Source organism: Trichosurus vulpecula, chromosome 6 (assembly GCF_011100635.1).
Source record: "Trichosurus vulpecula isolate mTriVul1 chromosome 6, mTriVul1.pri, whole genome shotgun sequence".
Taxonomy (NCBI): domain Eukaryota; kingdom Metazoa; phylum Chordata; class Mammalia; order Diprotodontia; family Phalangeridae; genus Trichosurus; species Trichosurus vulpecula.
The window spans coordinates 284305308-284323778 of record NC_050578.1 but is presented as its reverse complement, the minus strand read 5'-3'; the positions used below and the strand labels follow the sequence as shown (position 1 = coordinate 284323778).

Sequence of the window (18471 nt, the reverse complement as noted above, 5' to 3'; positions counted from 1 at the left end):
GCAACCTGAGATACACAATCAATGGCTTCCACGTTGGTGAATGGTGGTCTGTTGAGAGCATCATGCAAGCATCCAGCCCATCTCTCCCGAATCAGTCCTTATTACTAATCAATGTGGCTCCATTAGCATTGAGTAGTTGAAATGTACCATAGGTCTCTGGCCCATGGCCTTCAGGGCATCATAAAAACACCTTGTATTGTTACTATCAGCATAAATCTGAATTTTCATTTGCCTTCTTACGGAGGCCAGAATCCTACATCTCTCTAATTTTTGCTTTTTACTTTTGATGGAATTAAATGCTGCCTTAGAAAAGGATGAACTTCTTGCTAGTAAACTCCATGGCATTCTCATTTTTCATTTAGCAGCTTCTGAACTTCCCCATCATTTTCATCAAACCAGTCTATGTTTGCAAGTGTTCTGACCCAGATGAGCAAATGCAGGGCTGAACACCGTATTTCTGAAAGCTGCCCACTCCTTTTCTGCTCCAGTGTTGCCAACTGTGTGTTCACTCGACTATCAGAACTGTTCCCAATTCAGAGAAGTACTCTAATCTGTTGACATTAAGTTTTCTGGTAGTAGACTTGCCTTGGGGTCACCGTTTTTGTTTAATTTGAATATTTGATTTGGAGAGGATAAGTCTATGATTAGTCCAGCCCTCTGCATCACACATTGCCTTCATCACTCTCACATCCTATCTATCTCTTTTCCTTATAATCACATAGTCTATTAAATGCCAATGCTTGCTGCAAGGGTGCATCCATGAAATTTTATTTCATTTAGGTAAACAAAAGACAGTTTTGGTGATGCGGTCATGAGATGCACAAGTCTTCAGTAGTGAGTGACCATCGCTGTTGCTGTTTCCAACTCCATTCCTCCCAAGGACTCTCTGCCACGTCTGGTATTCTGAGCCTACTCTAGCATTAAAGTCACCCAGAATTATAAGCTTGTCCTCCTTTGGCACATTGATGATAAGAGTCTCCAGGTATTCACAAAATTTTTCTTTGACCTCATCAGGGTTTGTTATGGTGGGAACATAGGCACTGAATATGGTGGTGTAGCATTTTTCTGCAAGTGACAATTGCATCATCATGAGTCTGTCATTCACTCTTTTGGGCAGGCATATAAGCTTGCTGACTAGATTAGTTTTGATTGCAAAACTGTATCGGATATTAAGGTGGGACCTTTTTTTTTTTATTGTTCTCTTTTAGAAATGCTAAAGTAATCAAATGCCTTTGATTAAGCCTTACTGGGTGCAAAGGCTAACTAGGTGCTAACCCCAGGCCCACACCCTTTTGCTGATTAGGTCTGACTCCTTCGGGCCCTGACATGGGTATATAAGATCCCAGGTTGGCCTTTGACTTTTGGGGCTCTCAGTCACTGGAAGCGAGCCGTGAGACTCTGGGCAGCCATTTTAACAGCCCCCAGCTTGTGAACCCAGATGTTGATGCTTTCCTGGTAACTATGAAGTATGATTTGGTCTGTTTATATTGTGTATGTTTGTAATTTGTTTGTACTTGCTCTGAAGTTCAAGTTGCTGGCTTTTCCTCCTGAACTAAGTATATGTATGTGTGTGTGTGTGTGTATGTATGTATGTGTGTGTATATATATATGTAAGTATACGTGTTGGATTAAAGACTGTTAACCCCTTAATGTTGTTTTCCTTAGTAAAGCAGATCAAAGAACCTGTGCTAGCAGCATTCTTGTTGTTGGGCTTATGTTGGTCTTCCACCCCCACAACAGCTGCTAGCCAAACTGTTGTTACAAAAACCTACACTAGCTTCATGGTGCTCCCCTTCACTGCAGCCACTCCGGAAAAAAAAGGTGTATCTAGCTCCAACTGCAGTTGCCAGCCTTTGTGTTACATGTAAATGTGAGCACATTCCATGTACTGATGGTGAGTGGAATCATCTTTGCAAAAGTTTTTGTACCTTTTGTGTGTTTTGACCTCAGGGTGCAATCCCCACCTGCCTCAGCAAACAGATCAGGGTTGGGTGAATCAGATAATTTTTAGGGCACCTTTTCTAGCCCCTTCCTTACACCAGGAAGTAAGCAGTTTGGTCCTATGAGACCAGTCTGGGACCTCTTCACTGGCTAGCCTCGGACCATGGCTGGAGGTTCCAGAAGTCTTAAGTGCCTCAAATACATCATAATTTCTGTCTGCCCTCTACTCTCCACCCCCTGTCAATTGAGGAGGGGTAAGCAAACCAGGAAATGCTTTTTCAGCACACCCCCCACCCCCAACCCTGTCTCCTCCCCAGGAGGCCACCAGGGTGGCTGCTTATCTTGGGAAGGCTCTTTGGACTGGGGGAAGGAAAGAAGGCTCAGTAGATGCGTGCCAGGTAAGGACAAACATTTTGCTTTTGTTCCACCCCCCCCCCCCCCCCGCCCCAAAAAAAGAAACAACAGCTGCTTTTAAGCTTGGAGGCCTGAGAACAGGAGTCAATTGAGGAGGGGAGGAAGGGGAAGAGAATGAACAAGCAAATTTTCCAGAAGTGAAACAGCAGAGTTCCCTCCCATTCTCACTGTGCAGCAGCCTCCTGGCCCAGCTCCTAGCTGCCATGTAGCCAAAGAGTTCACTCTGAAATAATAGCCATAATCTCTTCCCTCATCAGCATGGAGCAAAATCCTAATCAGGGCATGGGAGAGCCCCAGACCCATCAGCCAGGAGTAGAGCAGGGCTTTGGCTAAGGTAGAGTGAGGGCAGCCTCCCCACCAGAACTCTAACAAATCCTGCCAAGGGCGCCTGCCCCACGCTCCTCCTCCTCCTGCTCGACCCTTTGTGTCTGGGGCTGTCCAGGACCTGGCAGCCCTCCCTTCTCATGTACATCTCTGAGACTCAGCTCAAATATCCCCTCCATTTATTCCAAGGCCCCAGGAACTAGTGTGCCCTCCCCTGTTTTAGGTTCACAGACTAAAGAGATAGAAGGGCTCTTAAAGGCCACCCAGGGCAACCCCCACATTTTACAGGCCAGTAGAATTAGGATAGGCCAGCACTGGCTTATCTGTCAACATCTTGCCTACCCTAGGAGAAGGTAAGCGCCTTGAGGGCAGGGACCATTTTTTTTTTTGTATTTCTCTCACTTAGCAGTGTCTTGCCCACTTACTAAGTGCTTGTGGTGGTGAAATCTTTTATTTAGATTTTCTAAAAGCCACAGTAATATTTGTCCCTGCAGAGGCTGGGGGTACCAGGTAGCCTAGACTCGATGCTTCATGAGTTCCTGTGGCCAAAGGTGCCCCAGGACAGGGAGGGGATTCAGTCTGTTGAGGGAGGCATGTGCTAGAAGCCTTTCTAGCCTGGCAGAACCTGTCAGTCAGTCAGCTCTTGTGCTGACCCCACCCCCCCAGGGGCTGCATGTTGGAGGCTCCTGGAGCCCTGCACTACTCATCCTTGGGCATGGCCCATGCAAAAGTCCAGAGTCTCAGGCTGAGGGGCCTTCACTGCTTCCCAGGGAAGACAGCATTTTCCCCAGGGAGGTCCAAAGATCACTGTGGCCTCATGACGGAAGCCACAGGGGTCACTGGGATCTGAGCCTCCTTCAGAGTCCTCCCCAACCACAGGGGCCCCAGGCTGCTTTTAGGAAGAGGCCAGAGGCCACCACACCATTCTCTCCAGAGAGAACCCAGCCATGCCCATTTTCTTCAGGAAAAAGGGTCAGCCAAAACTGTCCAGGGCCATGATGGACTGAGTGGGAGAAGAACACCAAGGGAAGAAGAGAGGGGGAGTCCTCTGAAATATCCAGGTTCCATGGCCAGCCCCTGTCCACCCCCACCCCCCTGCTGGGGGATGTCACAGTGCCACCTGGCCCTGGGGGTGCTCCTGCTCTCATTCACACAGTGACCTTCTGGATAACACTCTCAGTGACATGGACTTCATCGGCCTGGACAGTGACTGTGGCTGACTGACCGCACATGTGCTGGTGCTCCTTCCAGTCCTGCAAGGAGAGAACATATGGGATCAGCTCTTAGAATCATGAAAGGAGCAGGGAAAACAACGTGAGATTTTACATTGAGAGGGGTCACATGGAGAAGACTGCGCCAGGCCTAGGCCCTGCCCTCGACAAGCTTCCATTTTATGGGGGACTACAACGAGGACCTGGATGAGGGCTTCAGAGAGGGGGGAAGGAAAGGCCTTCATCCTAAGAGCTCTGTGAAGAGACATTAAGTGATTGCCCAGGGTCACCAAGCTAGCCAAGATCTGAGGCCAGAGGAGGCAGCTAAAGTGAATCCTGAAGGGACAGAACATTCCAGGCATGAAGAACCGTGAACATGGACAGGGAAAATGAAATCTAAGAGGTAGCTAGAAGGCACCTGGCCCCCAGAACAGTAGGCCTGGGGTCAGGAAGATTTGAATTCAAATCCAGCCTCAGACACTCACTAGCTTCGTGACCCTGGGTAGGTCACTTGTTTGTCATGGTTTCCATAGCTGTAAAATGCGGATAATAATAGCACGTCCCTTCCACGGTTGTACTGATCCAATGAAATAATATCTGTAAATCGATTCTCAAACCTTAAGGTGTTAATAAATGCCAGCTACTCAGGACTATCATGAGAGGAAGCCTGGCACCAGACAGTGAAGGGGCTTAAATATGCACAGAGGAGTTTGTCTTGAGTGCTTCGGTATGAGGAAAGAGGCTAGCGTGTGAACTCCCATGCATCCCTCCGTGTGCACGACCCCTAGCTCCAAGAGAGAATTAAACTTGCTGGGGTAGCCTAATTTTGTCCATCTCAGAACAAACTCTGTACAGGCTGATAGTTAACAGTTAATGGCTCCACTGGGAGCTGCCGTGCCCACCTATGGACTGTCTTGCTCTGTCTTTGGTGCTTCACAGGCACTGAAGGAATGCTTGCCGATTGACTGTTAGAAAAAGCAGTCTTCACCAGAACCTTGGAGGCAGGGTGTAGCATGAGCGAGCCAATTTCACAGATGTGCAAGCTGTGGCTTAGATGGATCAAATGATTTGCTAGTGAATATGAACTCCAGGAAGTGAACCCATGTCTCATGTGAGTCGCAGGCTCACCCGACGACCATCATCTACTACGGTGCTCACAACAGGAGGAAATCTCCCCTCTCTGAAAGGAGACCTAGTGCTACTAACTTAAACCACCCTGGATGAATCAGACAGCCCTTCAAATCCAAGCTTAAAGTAAGGACTACATCAACCCCAGAACACCGCTGGGATAGCTCCACACAATGCCTTCGCTTCAGTGGGATGGATTGGGGTGGGGCTGGCCTGCAAAGCCCAGCCATAATTAGGAATTTGTCTCAGCAGGGAAGAATTGCCCCCAGGGCCACCAGCCATCATACAATTGAAGGACAAATTTTAATTTTAATCTGCTTTAAAAAGCACATCCCTCTGACCCTGCCTAATCCCACCGTATTCTCCGGAAGGGGAGCGATCCCTCCTGCATCCTCCACTCAAAACGCCAAGTTTTACTTGCTTCTTATTGCCAACAGGGCGCTAAGAGGGGTGATCAGTGATGGAGAGATGCAAGAGTAAACACTATTATCTCTCTTCACAGAGTACAGATAAGGCAATTAGGCCTGAAGGGCAGGCAAGCGCCTGCAGCCTGGTCCTAGGGCAAGTCTGCACTGTCTGCTGTCCAGAGCAGAGCTAATGATCTTTGGTGGGGCCACCTGCAGGATTTTATTGGTTCTAGGTTAGCAACACAGGGCAGGGAGACAACCTGACCTAGGTGGCTGCACAGAAACTCGCACTCGCTCATCAGAGCCGATGAGCCTCGGAGGAGGCTAACTGAGGAGCCAGAGGGACACCCGGATGAGAGGAGGGCGAGGCCAGTTACCTTCCGCTGGCAGAAAGTAGAGCAATAGTTGACCTTGTGGCAGCCTGTGCACTCGTTCATGGCTTCTCGGCCACAGTTGACACAAGATTGCTGGAAAACAGAAAAAGGAACTGGAGCAGAGCTTTAGGAAAAGGGAGAGGAGCCTCCACCCTCCAGTTCTGGGCTCCCTACAACAGACTGGGGACCTGAGGCCCGAGAAGTAACTGTAAAGTGGGTGAGGCTGACACTCCCACCCAAAGGGCGCCCCCCATCCCTGCTCTGACTTCATTGGCCCGGGGCCAAGGACTCTTTGAAATTCACAGGTCCTGTGTTTATCCCTATTCCTACAGAAAAAGGCAGGTGCTCTATGCATAAAGACCAAAAAAGAAAAAGGTGCTAAGCAACCCTTTCTCAGGAATGTTTTTAAGTGCACAAACACATGCAAGATTACTAAGAAAACGGCAATTAATACATTAAACAAAACAAGCTCACTGTCCTGGTTAAGATCCCCCAGTCTAGAGGATGACTCACCCAGTGGGCCGGTTGTTGGCACGCCAGTTCAAACCACTATATGCTCTTTTCCCCATGTAACAAAGGGGGAAATGGAGATGAACCGCCCAGGATCTTGGGGTGGGGTGGGGGAGGGCAGCATAAATGTCAGGGCAGGGATTTGGAACCTCATTTTTTTCAATTGAATTTTATTTTTATGAAGATCCACCTTCTCTCCCTCCCATTCCAACATCCCTTCTCAACAGACAAAGCAAAAAAGACAAAGCCTAGTATTTGCATATGGTTTTTGATGCTTGGATTTCATCTCTGAAAACAGCCTGTTTGTATCCTTTGATCACTTATTAATTGGCGGGTGGCTCTTATTCTTATAAATTTTAATCAGTTCCCATATATATCACAATGAGACCCTTAACTGAGAAACTTGCTGCAAAGTACCCCCACCACACACACCATTTACCTGCTCCTCTCTTGATTTTGGATGCACTGGTTTGGTTCCTACAAAAACCTTTAGAATTGTATGGAATCAAACTTGCCCATTCTACTCTGTGATCCTCTCTCTTCAATTCACAGATCTGACAGGCAGTTTCTTCTATGCACCTTTAATTTGTTTATGATGTCACCCTTTAAATCTAAGCCAAGCTCCCATCTGGAGCTCGTCTTGGTAGACTGTGTGAGATGAGGATCCTCTGCCTTGTTTCTGCCAGGATACTTCCCAGTTTCCCCCACAATTTTTGCCAAATAGTGAGTTCTGGGATCTTTGGTTTTATCAGACACTAGGCTACTGTGCTCATTAGCTTCTGTGCATTGTATACCTCATCTACTCCAATGATTCACTTACTTCTTGATGAACCTTGCTCCTCTGACTCTGAGATGAGGCACCTGTTCACTGACGCCACCTCATCTCAACCTACCTCCAACTGAGCCCAACAATGGAAGATGAATTTAAGATAAGTTTCATAGGGTTAGAAACAGAGTAGACACTCGGAGACCCCTTACTCCAAACCCCTCATTTTGGAGAAGAGGAGACTGGCCCCAAAAGCTTAAGGGAATTGTCCGAGGTCATCGGGGAAGCAGCAGGAATAAACAGCTGTCCTCTGACTCCAAATCCAAGGCCACCTCTCCCACGTGGGATTGTTTTACTGGTGAATTCTTCACACTTCACATCCCTCATTCCTGAATATCTGTTCAAGGGCCAAGTCCAAACAATGACAAAACAACGGCTAACAAATCACTTTAATTTTCCTTTTTTTCCATTCACTTCACAAAAGTCAAAGTCCCCGGATCAGCCACTCACTGTTTGGGTCTCACTTTCTGCCCTTACACAGAACCTTCTCATGAAGAAGCTGAGTGTTTTGGTAGCAGAATGTCCAATGACTCCCAAGAAATAACACGTTGCCTTGTATCTCAGGAATTAAACCCATTTCCCATATTTGATACCATTCATTCTCATGCTCAGTAAGGCCCAGGGTTTTGGGGCTGAGATCAGACCCCAGATGGAGAGGAGTGGGACCAGTAGGACACACTTCCAAGGCTGGACCAGGGTGGCAGTCTCCCGGGTTCCATGCCAGCATCCCAAGTACAGGTGGACCCATGATGCAGACATGTGAAAGGGATCAGGGCAGATGGCAGAACCAGCTTTAGCCATTGACTCAGAAGTGAGGTTTGACATGGTGATTTGGAAAGCCATGTACCATGCCTGTACTCCTGGGCTGGGCGCATATTCGCACAATCCCCTCTTCTGAAGAAGGCACTTGACATTCTGATGACTCTCCAGGCATCACTGATGGATCAATTAACATTCATTAAGCACCTCCTGTGTGCCAGGCACTGTGCTAAGTGCTGGACTTGACCCTGGTTATCCACGACCCCAGGCGCAGCACTCAGCACACACCCGAGCATTGAGTGGGCACAGAATTCATGCTGCTTGACTCAATGAAAAAAGCTTTGATTCTCTTCCTACCGTCATTTGGGTCCTGGATGGTTTCGATCCTTCGAAACTGTGGTGTTTGATTCAACTGAGAGAAGACTCCTTGAGCTTCCTTTTCATTCCAGGCAGTGCACCTGGCTCTAGGGACCCAAAGACTAAACCAGACACTGTCCCTATCCCCCAACAAGGAACAGTGGTACAAGGAACACACACAGAGAGAGAGAGAGAGAGAGAGAGAGAGAGAGAGAGACAGAGACAGAGAGAGACAGAGAGAGAGAGGAGACAGAGAGAGAAACAGAGACAGAGAGAGACAAAGACAGAGGAGAGAGATGAAACAGAGAGACAGAGAGAGAGAGAAGGGGGAAAGGGAGGGGGGAGAAAGAGGAGAGGAGGGAGAGAAAGAAAGAGAGGGATAGAGACAGAGACAGAGAGCGCTAAACAGGGGCCTCATGGAGAGGACCCCTGAGTCTGGAAGGTCACAAGGACTCTGAGAGGTCTGCAGGGCCACATGTTTAGTCCAGCAGGAACACAGACAGGGCAGTGGTGGGAGCCAGAGGAGGAGGTGGCCACTGACTGGATGAGAGGGCTGAGCAGAGGGTGACTCTGAAGTTTCAAACCAAACTGGACTGGGAAGATGACAGAGCCCTCAAGCACAGGGAGGAGGATGGGCAAGTGAGGGGACCCAGAGAAGGTGCTCCATCTTGGAATTCGGAGACTGGGCAGAACTCTTAGAATGATCACCTTAACTGGATCCTCATGGCACCGTGACGAGGCACCGTTCTCTCTTTTACAGATGAAGAAACCCCAACCTCAAAACCAGCTCTTTCTAACCCACAAACAGCACACCCTCTGATGTATGCCACTGCTCCTCACCTCCTCCTTCTCTCTACAACTCCCTCTCAAGGGCTGGATGACCCTAGGCAGAGAGGGACAAGGCACAGCTGTGGAAGAGAGAAGGGATTTGCCATGATGGGGTGCATGAGAGAGCGCACTGGAGAGTGTTTGGGGTAGCTCAGGGCTCTGTCCTGTGGAAACCACAGACATCCAGGATGCTGTCTTGTACTCCAGCCTCCACCTTGCTCAGTGGAGGCCTGGAGGCAAGGTCAGACCTCTTCTCTCTCTTAGGACAAAGAAGACAACACATACCAGCTGGTGCCCTCCAGAACATGCTCTTGCTCTCTCTGTCTCCCTCTCTTCTCTCTGCTCCCCCTGACCCTTGGTATCTCTCTGTGTTTCTTTCTGTCTCCCTCTCTTCTCTCTCTCCTCTCCACCCCCTCTGTTTCTCTGTCTCCCTCTCCTCTATCTCTGTGTGTCTCTTTCTGTCTGCTTCTCTCTCTCTTCTCTCTTTCTCTACCCCGTTTCTCTCTTTCTCCCCCTCTTCTCTCTTTCTCTCTCTGTTTCTGTTTCTCTGTCTCCCTCTCCTCTCTCTGTCTCCCTCTCTTCTCTTTCTCTCCCCTCTCTCTCCTGTTCCGCTCTCTTCTCTATCTCTGTTTCTCTCTCTCTCTCTCTCTCTCTCTCTCTCTCTCTCTCTCTCTCTCTCTGCCTCTCGTTCTCTCTGGTGTGAACACATCAAAGCTGAGCTTAATGAGTTTCATCTCCTCCCCAGCTACCAGGCCCCAGTTACACCTCACTCATCCTTAACACACTGACATCTTGACACAAAACCTAGAAATGTACTGAAAAAGCAAGCCCATTGTGACAAAGTGCAGGGGGGTAGGAAGAGCCTGGGGACTCTGACTCCCACATTTCCTTATCTTTAAATTGGAGGAAAGGATCACGCTGATGTGAAGGCAGCACAATGTCAGCAATGATTCTGCATCCAAAGCCCCCAGAGTCTCCACAGTAAGATGCTGTCCTTCTTCTTTTGCTGCCTCTGGGTGTGCTTGCACCACCCCATTTCAGTTGGGGGGCTGGTCCCACACAATTCAGTAGACTCCATCTAAGATGCTGAGTGTTTCAGGGCAGTCGGACCATCAGGATGGGCTGGGGCAGGCGAGGAAGTCGATATGGCTGAGTCCCGTAGACTATTCCAGCTGGTGCACCAGAAGCACACCTGCCTACCAAGCTATATCAGAGGACTCAGTTTCTCATCCGTTCGTGACCAACAAGCGCTGCTTAAGTGCCTACTGTGTACCAGGCACTGGGTATACAAAGAAAGGCAAGGAAAGGGCCACCTTGGTCCCTGAGGAGCTCACAGTCTCACCAGGGGACATGACACTTACTAACAATATCCCTAATAGGGTAAATGGAGGTAATCTCCCAGGGCAGGTGGGCACTAGCTGTGTAGAAGGGAGATCTGAGCTGAGCCTTGGAGGAAGCCCTGGAAGCCAGCCAGGAGGTGAAAGTGCAGACCTGACCTGACCTTTGGGGATTCTCGTCCCCAAGAGACAAGGTTCTGTTCCTTGGTGAAATCCCAGCCAGGTGTGAAGCAGGAGGGGCTGGGAGCCGCCTTCATTCAGGCACAGTGTGCCTCACTTCTCCTTCTACAAAGATGGAAGATGCAGCTTCAGAGTTTCCCAGAAGGCCTAAGCCAGGGGCCTCAGGTCCATCACCCTGGGCCCAGGGACTCAAGAGAGCTCTTCTGACAGAGCCCCGGGGTTGAAGAAAGAACAAGGGAATTCCCTTTCAGCCTCGGGGAAGCTTCTTGACCATCCCCTGCACTCTAATGGTGAATTTCGCCAGCTGTGCCAAAGCCCAACCTTGCCTGCCCAAAAAATGAAACCGCCTTTTGTCACTGGCTCTGGCTATCCAACCCATGACATGGCCCAACACGGAGGCTTCCCAGAGCTGCCACTCTCGCCTCTCTTCTCCCTAGTCTCCCAGCCTCTCTCTCCTCCAACCTTTACCAAATAGCATGGGAGGTAGCTCCAGCACCCAGGTTATGTCCCCACAGGTGCCTCCTGCGTCTTCAGGCCACCCCACCCCTGCCCTTGTAAGCCAGGTGCCTCCATTCCCTTCTCACCTCTCTGAGGGCATCACCCCAGGTCCTGTTTCCCTCAGCTCACTCTCACTTCCTAATTGGTCTCCCCAATAAACAATCTTCCTAGAGCACACATGTGACAGTCACTTCCCTGCTCTACCATCTTGGGTGGCTTCCCATTACTTCTAGGGTAAAAACACAAACTCCATGCGCCTCTTGCCTGCTAGCTTCTGGGTTCCCCTTTCTCTAGAAGCTGCCTTAGAAAAGGCCCCAGATCTCAGCCCAGCGTCTGGTGCGCAGGAAGGGCTCACCGAGGCTCTGAAATCCTTCCCACTCTACCTCTGGCCCCCCTTTCTGGGCTTCTCCCCAATGGCCTGTTCCTCTTCCCTGATGCTGTCTCCTGCCTCTGAGCACATCTGCAATGGTCTCCACCCCCTCTGCTTCTTAGACTCTCCAGGGCTCAATTCAGGGGCCACATAGGGAAGCCTTCCCTGATCCCAGTTGTTGGGGTTTTGTTCCAGATCCAAAGACCTTATATGGACCCTTTGGTGTCAACCAACCTTGGACTTCCCCAGGAGAGTGCAAGCTCCCTGAGAAGAGGGAGAAGTGCCCTTCCTTGGTCTTAAGAAATGCTTATGAAGTGAAAAGGGTGCATGTGAATGAGCTGTGGCCGCTGTCACCCCAACAATGACACAGGTGGCCAGAAGCGGTGGGGCCTTGGTGGGGCTGGAGTGGAGGGTCCTCTCACTCCCACCCCAAACTATCCAAAGCCTCAGAGGAAGGCCTCCCTTGCCCTGGGGAAAATCTCCAGGAGGATTTATAGATGGGAAGGGCAGCTAAATGGTGCAGTGGACAGAAGGCTAGACCTGGAGTCAGGCAGACCTGAGTTTAAATCCGGCCTCAGACACTTACTAGCTGTATGACCCTGGGAAAGTCACTTTACCAGATGAGCTGGAGAAAGAAATAGCAAACTGCTCTAGTATCTTTGCTAAGAAAACCCCAAAATGGGGTCACAAAGAGTCAGACATGATTAAACACCAACACAGGCTCAGAGGGGTAAGTAAAGCAAAGGGTGGATTTGTCCTGAGGAGCTGCTGCTGCCCACAGGCCCCCCTCCCCCCAGGGGAGGGCTCTGGCCTTACCTTGATGATGATTTCGGCTTTCCCTTCAACATCTTCAGCTGGCTGGAAGAGCTGACTCTGATACTGCTGAAACAAGGAGACATGGGCTGTATTTGTTACCACACAGGACGGGGCCATGGGCCAGCTGCTGTGAGTTCTAGACACGCTCTCTTTCTCAAGCATGCACATATGGGACACGTGGGAGACATTTATGGGCAACCTCCAGGTCAAGATAATTACTCCTGGAAGACCACCCCACCCTGGGGCCCTTCCCCTCCCACCTCAGGTCAGTGCCATCCACTTCCACGTGGGCAGCACCACCACTCAACAGGCTGCTTCAGGGGCCACTGACTGGAAAGGCTTGATATTTATGATAAGCATGAGACTCTGGGAAGAGATGCAGAGAGAGAATGTAAAGTCTCTGCTCCTATGAGCCCTGCATTCCAACAGGAGACCACGGATACTCCACTAAGTACATACAAAGTAAACCAAACATCCCCTGTAGAGGGAGGATCTCAAGACCTCCTGCTGGAAGTGGTGCCACAGTAGTTGTGTAGGAGGCAGAGGGGAGGAGGAAGGGTGCTCAAGGCATGAGGGATTGTCTGTGCAAAGGCATGGCGGTCCTGGGTGAAGACCAAGTCCAGGCTGACTGGTGGAGGTGGGATTCAGCCTGTGGAGGGCTTTAATGTCAAGCATGTTTGGCTTTTTTCAAAGAAGCAAAGAGGAGCCAGCAGAGTGTGCTGGGGGGTGGGGGTGGGGGGGGGGAGGGCATTCCTGTCTTCACAGGGGGGAGACCAACGAAGAGGTGGCTGCAAGGGTCTGGGGCATGTGGAGGAATGCTCTCTCTCATGTTGTCCCATGATATCAACACAACAGCCCTTGGCATCCCATGGAGCCAGACAGATGAGGCAAGAAGTTGGAATATTCATCCTTATGACCCAGTGCTTCTGAACAGCAGGATGGCTAACTGAAGAATAGCAAAGCTGCTGCTTCTGTCAAGCGAGGGTACCAACGCTGACGCACACCACGGCAGGCCTCTCCATCAGATGCAGGCACCCATGTGGCTGCCATTCAGCTAGGGGAGACCACTGGGGAGCAGGGCCACCCCCCTTCCTTCATCCTCTCTCCTCAACCTCTGCTCAGACCACACACTCCCCTGCCCCCTTGTTGGCCAGCCCTTTATTCACAGCAAAGAGCAGGATGTGGTTCCCTACACCAGCAGGCACGTGCCTCAGGGACATGATTGAGACTGTATAGATGAGGAAACAGGGACTTCCCCAGCGTGACTGATTTGCACACGTTCACACAGATAACAGACATTAAAGGGAGCACTGGAATCCGCATCTTTGTGACTCCAAGTCCAGTAATCTACCCATTGCACCCATGGCCCCATTCCACTTTAAATATCTTCAGCCCCTTGGGAGCCAGTTGGAAATAAAGTGGGAGGAAAGCCAAACAGGCTTATCTGTGAGTAGGCCCTAAGGCTCTGGCAGATTAAAGACTTGGCTAAGATCACCTTTGGGGACCCAGAGAGACAAAGGGCAACAGGGAGGGCACAAGGGGCAGGAGTCAGCTGCCACACGATGTCCAAGAAGCAGCTGGAATGAAGGGGAAAGCATTTATTAAGCACTTACTGCACGCTAGGCAATGAGCTTACAAGGACAAAAAGCAAGCTGGCTCCTGCTCCCAAGGAACTCACACTTTGATAGGAGGCAAGGGCAGGTACAGGGCAGGTGGCAAAGCCTAGAGAACCTTAGGACACAGCAACAGGGGAGACAGCAGGGCCTGCTGGTGCTCCAGCTCACCACAAGGCTAACTGGTTGGTCATTGTCCTTCATGCTAGAAGATCACCAAGATGACATCATGATGTTGGGGTCAAGGTGCAGTGCATCCAACTGTACCTGATCAAGCTGATACAAGCTCGGAAGGCTCTACCACAGGTCTGGCACAAATAGTCCATGTGAACATTTGGAGTGGATTCTCTGAATCTGCGCATCCTGCATTTCCTTTGAGCCATTTCAATTCTGCTTTGCTCATAGAGCACAGCACCTTTTCAGATGTGGGCATGCCATGCTGGACGGTCCTGTGCCAATGTCTCCCATGTCACACAATCGATTCCAAAGTTCTTCAGAGTGACCTTGACAGTGTCCTTGTGTCACTTCTTCTGACCACCATGTGAACACTTGCCCTGTGGAAGTTCTCCATAGAGTAGTCTTTTTGGCAAGGGTACATTTTGCATTTGAACTATGTGGCCAGCCCATTGGAGTTGCACTCTCTGAAGCAGAGTGTGAATGCTTGGCAGTTCAGTTTAAGTAAGGACCTCAGTGTCTGGCACTTTATCCTGCCAGGTGATCTTCAGAATTTTCTTAAGACAATTCAAATGGAAGCAATTCAGTCTCCTGGCAGGGCACCGGTAGACTGTCCAGGTTTCCCAGGCATACAACAATGAGGTCAGCACCACAGCTCTGTAGACCTTCAGTCTGGTAGTCAGTCTAATACCTCTTCTCTCCCACACTTTCTTTCAGAGCCTCCCAAACACTGAGCTAGCCCTGGCAATGCATGTGTCAAACCTCATCATCCATGTGTACATCCCTAGGGAGTACACTGCCAAAGTAAGTGACTTTATCCACAGCATTCAGAACTTCTCCATTTGCTGTAACCAAGAGCTCCACATATGGGTAGTGTGCTGGCCGAGTGGCAGAGAATCAATCCATACTTTGTTGCATCTCAGCTTCAGAGGCTGCACAATCAACCAGAAGGTACACAATTGATGACTCCAATCTAACTCAAGCTATGTGACAATAAAGCAGCCCAGAGTGGTTCTCCAGTTGTCTGGGGAGGAGGTGGTGAGGGGGGAAGGGACAGGGGAAGAACAGTCTCTTAGCAGTGGGCCTTTCCACCTCTCAGACATCCTGGAGGGGCTCTGGATAGCTGGGGTTGAAGGGATGGTGGAAGGGTACTTTGAGAAGGAAGGCCAGTCACGTAAAGACGGTGAGAGAGAACAGATAGCCAACTGTACAATGAGGCATGACTGGAACAGCTTATCCCAAAAGGTTGAACTGAACAGGAAGGGGTCACTTTCAAAGGCCTCTTTTAGAGTGACCCTGTACAAAGGTCCCTAGTACAGTATGTGGCACCTGCATTTGGGAGGAGAGGGGGAAGTGGCACAGTCGCCAATGGGTCCCTTCTACTGGAGGATGGGCTCAGATTGATGACATCAGATTCTGATCAGTAAAAGCAGCCTGACTTCAGCAAGGATGAATCATGGCAGGGGCTCTTCAACCCTATTTTTCAAAGGTTATTAGGCCAGACAATTGGGAATGCTGGCTTTCAGGAAAGTATCTGACAGTCTCTTTTGTTATTCTCATGAACAAGATGGCAGAGAGAAAAGATGGCAGCAAATCAGGTTTGGAGGGGGTTAGTGGCCAGTTGGGAGGGAGGGCTCTAGGTGTCTCTCCAAGATCCCCACTTAGCTCCCTGTTGCTTACTCTCTGAAGCACACTCACCAAATTTCCAAATCACAGAACACAAGGCAATGGTGGGGGCAGCGGTGAGGAAGTCTAACACCAAGAATATGCTCTAGACCATGATAGCCACCTCCAAATATTTTAAAAGCTCTCACAGGAAGAGAAATGAGATGTGTTTTCCTCAGCTCCAGAGGACAAAACTAGAAGCAATGGGTAAAAGTGTAAAAGAAGCAGACCTGAAGGAAAGCCTCCTTCGTATCAGTACTTTCCAGAAACAGAAGGGCTTCCTTGGAGGCGAAGGCTGGCTGCTTCGAAGTGTTGGGCCATGTGACTACACTGGAGTCTTCCGAATGGCCAGAACGCTCTGGGCACAGCTTCTATTCCAAAGCCTCGGGGCTGTGTCTAGGGGCAGCATCTCACAGCCTCTGGATGCATGTTCAGTCCTTTCAATCTACTCTACCTAACCCCATTTGCAGCTTTCATGGCAACGATACTGGGGTGGCTTGCCATTTCCTTCTCCAGCTCACTTTACAAATGAGGAAACCGAGGCAAGTGACACGCCCAGAGTCTGAGGCCAGACTTGAACTCAGGAAGAGGAGTCCTTCTGACTCTATGCACTGGGGCGCCACCTAGCTGCTCACCAGTCCTACACACAAGCATTCCAACAACTAGCAGGTGATCTTCAGGCCAATCACAAATCACAGGCAAACACAGCATTTCGGACGTAGGGCTAATGGCATCTGCTCTGCTCTGAGTGTCCTCCCTACCCCAGGGCATTTCAGCACCTTGATCTGGACAGCTCTGAGGCCAGACTCTGCTGAGAGTACTCCTACCAAGTGGGCCCAGCTCCTCCCCAGGTTCCACCATTTCCTTCTTCTATGGCATCAGAGAACTTGCTTCCCCAAAGAATTACTGGGAAGTGAAACCAGTGTCCTTCCCAGACAAGCAAGCATCCCCCACTGACAGACCCCCAGAAGGAAGGACTCTAGGACAGCTGGATTTGTGCGAAATCACATCCTTCCTTGGACAAAAACCTGCCGATGAGCTGGAGACTCAAGATACCAGCTTCCCTCAAGGCAACACCTACTGGCCCAGCCAGCCCTCTGGCCTCAGAGACCTAGGATGACAAGGTCAGTCACTTGGACAATGACGTTCATGAAAGACCAAGAGATGTGGATATAAACCACTAGTGCTTCATCTTTCTAGTAATAGAAGAACTGATCCTGCAAGACATGCTGTCACCTTCCTCTTTTCAGGGATTACTTCAGGCAAGAAAATTTCTGACTGCTGAACATTTTGGCATATTTTTACATCATTATTTTCCCTACATTTTCAATTTCTAAAGTGTAGGATCAGAATTACAACAAGAACCTGAAAAATCTTAATTCTGTTATATAAAAAATGGGGAAATGACTTCAGCCTTAGTTTTTAGCAGTGTGGTCTAGTTTCCCAAGGGAGGAAGGAGAAAGGAATGAACAAGTCTATTCTATTTTCCAAAATATTTGTTCTCCCAAATTACCAACACCAGTCATTGAATACAAATGGGAAATGGAACATTTTCCCCTAAATCTGGCAGGTTTTTGATTTTCAAAAGAAAAATGCTGAAACTATTCCAAGTATTGTTTAAAATGTTGAGTAAGAAAAAAGTATTTTTAATCATTTGATGCCTTAAGGCAAAGGGATGACGGAGGGAATAAACTCAAGGTTTATTGATTGAGGCTGTTTGCATGGGGGTGGGGACTTTTCATTCTTTCAGAGAGGGAGTTAAATTGCTGAGGAACAAAAGTATATATCAAAAGGAAATATTAGCTCTTAGGAAGAACTGGGCCAATCCAGGGCCCTGAAATCCAGAGCCTCACTAAGGGACAGAACTGAAAACAATTCACAATGCCAGGAGGCAGGGAGGGAGGGGCTCCTGAATTCCTACTGTGGACATGCCACCTGCCTGGGGAGGATAATTTCCTATATCATGAAGGCAAAATTCATGACTTCAAAGAAGACCATGAACATGCCTGAATGGTTTGGAATCGCAGGATATAAGGAATTCTCTAAGTAGAAGGCACAGGAATTAAAGCATGTATTCAAACTCCAAAGGGCCAGGCCCAAGAACCAATGCCCCCAATTTGATATTGTCTTAAGAACCTTCCAGATCCAATAAGCGCGCCTCACAATAGTAACCAGGAGGTTACAGAGAAATATTATGGCAGCAAGCCAAACCATACTTGCGCTTTCCCCTCAATGCTAGGGCCCTCCTGCAAGAAGATCACTCATGGGTCCTAAGTCCCTGCTCAGCACTCTCCGATCTGTATGCTTCAGAAGCTGGCTCTTGGCTGTTCTCAGTGCTCAGTCTTCAGTTTCTGCTCCTCCTGATCCTCAGCTTCTCCAGCTTCTACTGCTCCTCAGCTTCCCCTCCAGTTTCTATGGCTCTGGCTTCTACTGATTCTGCTTCCGCTGCTCCTCCTTTTCCTGCTTCCGCCATGTCTGCTTCTCCAAGCTCTGTTCTCTCTTTTTATACAGTCTTTAGATGTCATCTGACTGACTAGAACATCATCTGATGGACCAGAACTTAGGCCCATGCCACTGGCTCTGGTCTTACCAACTCCCCTTAGGGCCTTGAGGGCTTCACACACATGTTGGCTTAGCACCTAGTAACTAAGGGTTTGGGGCCTACTTAGGAACAAAGATCTAATCAGACCTCCCTTGGTTGGCCCCACCTGGAGCCCCAGCTGAGGCCTACTCAATGGG

The 18471-nt window shown here is 49.4% G+C and overlaps 1 long non-coding RNA gene across 1 annotated transcript; it reads right to left on the bottom strand.

Moving 5' to 3' along the window:
* Positions 1–2410: 2410 nt before the first annotated feature.
* LOC118853778 lies at positions 2411–12348 on the bottom strand. The gene is made up of 3 exons (XR_005010686.1): positions 12281–12348; positions 5803–5892; positions 2411–3932 (listed from the first exon to the last, which is right to left on the bottom strand). It is a non-coding gene; the product is annotated as an uncharacterized LOC118853778 (long non-coding RNA).
* Between the last annotated feature and the right edge of the window lie 6123 nt (positions 12349–18471).